At 47.1% G+C, this 6,531-nt stretch overlaps 1 pseudogene; it reads right to left on the bottom strand.

Moving 5' to 3' along the window:
- Positions 1 to 500: 500 nt before the first annotated feature.
- On the bottom strand, positions 501 to 3,219 carry LOC102750185 (protein LZIC-like; annotated as a pseudogene).
- Positions 3,220 to 6,531: the final 3,312 nt, after the last annotated feature.

Raw genomic sequence — 6,531 nt, 5'->3', positions numbered from 1 at the left:
CACTTCAGGAAACAGTCTGGCAGTTTCTCAAAGGGTCAGTAGAACCCACGATATGATTCAGTAGTTCCACTTCTAGGTATGTGCCCAAAAGAAATGAAAGCAGGGGCTCGAACAGATCCTTGTGCACCCGTGTTCACAGCAGCCAAGATGTGGAAACAAACCAAGTGTCCACCAACAGATGGACGGATAAACAGAATGAGGTCTACACATATAATGCAATAATATCCAGCCATAAAAATCACAAAAGGTGCAATTTATTATTTTTTTGATTTTAATTTTTAGTTCACATCTTTTCATTTACTATCAGCACTTAGTAACAAGGAGGCTTAATCAAGACAGGCAGAGAAGCCGTTTCCTGTTCTCTCTCTCAAACACGAAAGACATAACGAATAAGATCCCATGCGTCCCTCATCCTAACGAGTCTAGGATCACAAAGCACCATGATGAAGGGTATAACCAGAAGCCACAACTATGTTTTTCAGTCACCTTTTCTTAGGTTATCAATGCATTTCTAGAGTCTCCTGGTTTCTTGGCAATGATTCAAAAACCCTAGGAGACAAACGCCATGTATAGCAAGAATGTCCCAAGCTTCCAGGCCCTGTCATCTTTTTGTTTTTCCAACCTCAAAACTTGTCAGTGCCAGAAGTTTGCCTCCAGCACCAAGGTCTCAGACTGGCTGAGGAGAGCACCTGCGTTTGCTGACAAGAGGGCCTTGTTACCTGCACTCAGCTTCTCCAAGTTTCCTGAGAGCTCTTAGTATCTCCACTTTCTGTTGGGTGTTCAGGCCTCTTTCCAGATTTTCCCACCACGAGCTCTCCGTCCATCTCCACTCACCTTGTCTGGAGCTGGCCTGGCCGTTTTTTGGCAAATAATCTGATGACGTCTGGGGTCTTAAAGGCCTGGCTCATGGCTGCCTGCATGGCCGGTTGCATTCCACTTGGCTCATCTACCAAAGTCATATTTCTAGACATGATTTTCTTCAGTGAAATCATTAAAGTCACTTAGTTGCTCCAGAGTTTCCTTTATTGGTTTCTTCCTATCCATCTGTATCAAGTTCCTGTCTCGTCTCTTAATACCCGGTGCTGACCTATCCCAATGTGCATAAACTTCCTACTGTTGAAGTTCCAAGTGTCATGAACTTGAGGAATGTGAAAGTTTCATCAGGATTACAGGAGGCTCAAAATTCAAACCACTTGGGGGTGGAGTTGGCTGTGGGTCCCAGCCTGGCAGATGCTCGCAGCGGGAGCCCTTCCCAGAAGGTACAATTTCAAAACGATTCCACTTCTTTTTTAAAGAGAAAGCAAGAAATTGGTCAGAAGTAATAAGATCAAGTACCAGCTTCCCCCTCACTCCTTCAAAAAATTGCTTTCTGGCTTGTTCTTCCGTGATTGCCCATCTCCAGATGCACAGAGCTCAAGTCATTTAAAGGCCAGTGGCTTTTGCATGGTGCCAAATATATATATACTGATGGGAAGTTTGGGAGGGTGAAAAATTAATCACACATAGACAGCCTACTAATTAAAACAATCAGAAACACCAATTTAGAATTAGACGCTTTGTTTTCTGCCACCTGGAAATGACTGGGGATGGAGCTCGGGACTATCAGCCACGGGGGTTCCAAGTGTCCTCAAACTGAGGAGCCCTTTTACAAACTCTGTTCACCCTCTGAACCCCTTTCATGTCCCATTCCCACATCCCCTCCAATGATATTTGATGTCACCATGCTGAAGCAGGACCAACCCACTGGGCCAGGACATCTTGTCTTCGGTTACCTGGTGGTACCTCGGTTTCCAAATTATCCCTCTCGGATCTCCATTCCGTCCCACTCCATGGAAAAGTCCAGTCGATAAGGGACGGCCCATCTGAGCTGGCTGTTAAGAGAAAAGTATCCAAGGAAACTGCTTCATACTTCAGTGTGAATCACTATTTTGCATAAAGGTGTTAGATGTCACCTTTAGATGTTTGTTTTTGGAAAGTATAGCTGGGTGACTTACATGGGTGAATATTATGGAGGAACCCGAAATGAGGATTTTCCCTCATCTTTCAGGTTTCACATATTCATCCAATAAACATCTCAAAAGTCCCTTCCCTGTGTCAGAAACTGTTAGGTGCTGGAGTTATAAATATTATAAAAAAATTTGCTGTCAGTGTAGCAGATAGACAATGGTGATACATTTTGATTAAGGCAATAATAATGACATAATGTGAACATTTATCAGGACTTTTATTATAGGGGATGTTAAATGTCCTTGTCTTTTGAGTCCGTCAAACTCAGGATCTTTTGGTGACATGCAAAGCATCCTCCACGAGCACATTGCCTACTGGAGAGCAGAGATCATTGGGCCTGTGTGTGCTGGGTGTTGGGAGTGCCTAGAACAAACCAGGCATGTAGAGGGCATTCAGTGAAAATCTGTGGAATGAATGAATAAATGAATACATTTGAACAAAGGGCCCAGGTCCCTAGCATGGTGAATATGGATGGGGCTGCAGTTCCGTGGGGAGTCAGGACTTTCCGTGGCCTCTGCACACGTACACTTGTTCCGTCGTCCTCCTCTGCTCTAGCAAGAGTCCCCCTCTCCTGTGGCCCTGGTGCTTTGCTCTCTGTTAGATTATTTTCATCCACATGCCTTTCCTCTCCAGCTTGTGTCCCTTGTCTTTGCTCCCCTTTTCAGCATACCTCAAAAGGGTTGTCTACGCCCGCTCCCTCCACATTCTCATTTCCCCACTCTCTCCACTTTGCTTCAGTCAGCCCTCACTCCGGTCACCCCACCAGACCTGCTCTTGTAACACCCACCTCTGCCCTCCTTGTTGCTGCATCAGTGACTCTTAGCGTCCACCTCGCTTCTGTAACAGCAGGGTAGACAGGGATGATCGACCCTTCCTCCTCGACATGGCCTCTCCACTTGGCTTCCACTCTGGCCTCGTTTCTGGCTGCTTATTGGACACTCCTTGTAGTCTGCTCTCCTCCTCTGCTTCCCTCCTTCCTTCTCTTGAGTTCTTGAAGCCGGCCTGTTTACATATCTCCCTTCAGCCCACCCCACCCTCTCTCCTGTCGCCCTCAACTCTCTCAGTCCCTTTTACCCTTCTCTACTTTTTCCTTTTTGCACACACTTATCAACCTCTAACATGTTATATAATTTACTTGTCATTGTGTTTATTGTGTATGGATACCCTGTCCCCCTGCCCCTTGCTGGAGTGTAAGCCCATGAGCGTGGGCATGTTTGTCTCTTTTGCTTGCCGCAGTATTCCAAGTGTGGAGATCAGTGCCTGGCACGTAATGGGCACTCAATAAATAGTTGTTGAGTAGTATTTACTACGAGAGGCCATTTATTAGTGAATGTTTTTAGAAACGGTGATCTTTGCTTCTCTTTATCTCGGATAAGGTATACTCGGCATCAGGGAAGGCTTCACAGAGAAGCCGACATCTGAGCTGAGTCTAAACGAGTGGAGGAGAAATTCATGGGATGGAGAAGGGCTGAGGGGAGGCAGTCCAGGCCGAAGAAACTGTTTCTTGGATGCAGGGAAGAGTTTGAGGCATGCAGGTCAGGGCTGGGTTTAGTCCGGCGTGGGCCAAGGGGCAGTGACAGGGGAGAGGCTCAAAGAGTGGGTAGCCATTCTTTATGCAATGCTGGGAATGAATATAGGTGCCATTCACAGATTTCTGGGGATTCAGGAGACAGCCTTCGACGCTGAGGAAAGCAGACTTGCTTCTGTCATACCACGCCCAAAGGCTTTTCAGAGAAGTAATCCAGGATCCTCCATACTTTCCTTCAATACTTTTCTCAAGACTGCCCCACCATAGATAACCGAGCCTCCGGAGTCCTGGGGTGTCTGGCCAACATGCCCTGGGCCGCAGTGCTTTCTAGAAGCCCCTCAGGATGGCAGGTCACAGCCTGTACTCCTCAGCCCCAAAGCCCCTCTGTGAGTAACAATACGGTGAGATTCAGAGGGCAGAACCCCACCCCAGCAACACCAGTGCCCTCCTGACCCCTGGAAGCCTCCAAGACCTTCCTTCCCTACACTGCCTGGGGGGATAGCTGAGACCTGGGAGCACAGAGAAGCGCTTACATTTCTCCCCACCTAGTGTATGTACAGCTTTATGGGGCCTGAGTAATGACGTGTGTAAGAAGCTTCCAGTCCAGGAGGAGAAGGCACAGGCAAGCAGATCTCCTGCACTAAGCAACATGGTGATAATACCTTCAAAAAGGGGAGGGAGCCTGGAAGCAAGAGTGTCCACTTCCAAGTGGAGAGATCAGGGAAGACTTCATGGGGGCAGTGGCATTTTGTGTCATTCTCCGTCAAAAATCAGTGGGGAGATGGGGAAGAAAGCAGGAGTGTGTGGACATTTGCGGGCAGACAGCCTCTAGATTAGCACCAATGCGAGCAATCTATTAATTGTATAAATTAGCAATTGTTTCTCAGGTAGCCACAAAACCCAGCCCTAGCAGATGTTGTCAAATGTATCCATTTTGTCCTATAATCTTTAAATAATCTTTTCATAAAGTGCCATCTGAAGTAAAGACCTAATCCATCCTCCCCCGGTAGGAGGGGAATTATCTTTCTGATGGTATAAAATAATCCTTTTAGGTGACATGAAACCAACTCTCAGCCTAAATCCCTTCTTTTTCCTCCCCCACAGGTGCCATCTTTAATGTTAAGAACTGCATTTAAGAAATAAGCAGGGAGACTGGAGGGGTTATTTTGAGCCTCAAATAGTATTAAGTTGGAACCTGAATCTTCTAAAATGACAGCTTGGCTTCTGAGCGGCCCTGCTGAGGATCTTGCTGCTCCCCAATTGGAAGGGAGCCTCTATTTCCTGGGCAAAGAACCAGGGGTCCTGGCCCATTCTCCAGAGGCTCGGCCCTAGTAGGCCCTACTAGGTGCTTGGGACAGTGAGAGGTTAGGTGGGGAAAGCGATTCAAGACAGCCGCAGGGAAGAAAGTACTGGCATTAAAGCATTTTAGAGGTGATGGTAACAGAGATAATCCACTTACTGATGATGCTCTCTTTGGAGGGGAAGACGGCCCAGCTGGGTGAGGAGGACACACAGCTTAGAAACAGAGAGCCCTAGTTCAAGTTCTAACTTTGCTGCTTACCAGTTGTGCAGTTTGGGGACATCCTTTTCCTTTTTTTTAGAATCTGTACAATGGGAGCAACATTAGGAGAGCCCTTTCTTGTTAATACACAGGTGGGAGAAAGCTATATCAGCAGTAAATGAGGACCCCCAGGACAGAGAGTATAAGAGCCATGTCGGAGGTCAGTGTACTGGTGAGGTCTGGAGCTGAGGGCTCCTTCAGTCCTGGGATCCTCTTCCTGCTACTCCAGGCATGTATTCACTTTGTAGGATAGCTTTATTAGGACAGAACTGAAACTAAGAGTTGATTCAACTGTCATCTGCATTCTTTTCCTGGTCCTATCATGCAGACGAGTGCTCTGGCTGGTAATGTAATTAGCCCATCTATTATTTTCTCTCCTATACTTAATACCATCTATCCATCTTTTCACTGGAACAAGATTTATTGAGCCCATGCTATGTATCTATCGGGAAAGACATGCTGTGTGAAGTACTGGGCACTCAAACAAGAAAGGCTGCTTGTTCAGCCCTTGAGGATTGCACAGACAAACCTGCACCCAAAGAGCATACGGTGCCATGTGATCTTATAAGAGAGGTTTGCATCAAGCACATCATTAGAGCTATTTTCTTGTTTTCAGGAGGAGGGTGGGGAGGAGTGGGGAGAGGCTTTGCAGAGAGAGTGAGAGCAGCAGAGAAGGCTGCTCTCGGTAGGTGGGTCCTGATGGGAGTGTGTACTTATGTGCATGTTCTTTCCTGTGTGTTTGGGGAGGTGAGGGGCCAGGGGCTGAAAGGGGAAGGGCATTCCAGGGAGAGGGAGCAGTGAGTGCAAATACATGTTGGATCTGCTGCCCTGGCTCAGTGTGGCTGGATGCGGTGAGGGGTCTGGCCATGAGTGGCAGACACACTGGGAAATTGGCAGGTACTAGAACGCAAAGGTATCTCATGGCCTCCAAGGAGTTAACTTTATCCTGGAACTCCTTTTAAATCCTTCTAAACAGGGGAGTGACATTATCAGATTTTAGCAAGATAATTCTGGTGGCAGTGTGCAGCACAGATGGGAGGGGAGAGAATTGGAAACAGGGAACCCTGTTCTGCAAAGATTGTGATAATCCAGGCAACGGATGATGAGGGCCTGAGTGAGGGCAGGTGCATAGGAATGAGGACAAAGTAGATTAGAGAGAGATTTAAAAAAGAGAATCAGCCTGGTGACTGATTGGGAATGGAGGAAGCGAGTGAGGGGGAGGAGTGGAAGAGTACTTGAGTCTGGTTGGGGTGACACGATGCGGGATGGAGTCATTAACCAGGAATAAGATGAGGACAAGGTTGGGGTAAGAGAAGAGGGGACAGAATTATGAATTCTGCTTTGGGTCTCTTGAGTCAGGAATTCTGGGAAGAGGTGTCTAGTTGGCAGTTGAAACTGGGTTTAAAGTTTGGGAGAGACTTTTACTTATTCATGA

Source organism: Leptonychotes weddellii, chromosome 12 (genome assembly GCF_054177405.1).
Source record: "Leptonychotes weddellii isolate Sample4059 chromosome 12, ASM5417740v2, whole genome shotgun sequence".
Taxonomy (NCBI): domain Eukaryota; kingdom Metazoa; phylum Chordata; class Mammalia; order Carnivora; family Phocidae; genus Leptonychotes; species Leptonychotes weddellii.
This window is presented reverse-complemented; position numbering and strand designations above follow the sequence as displayed.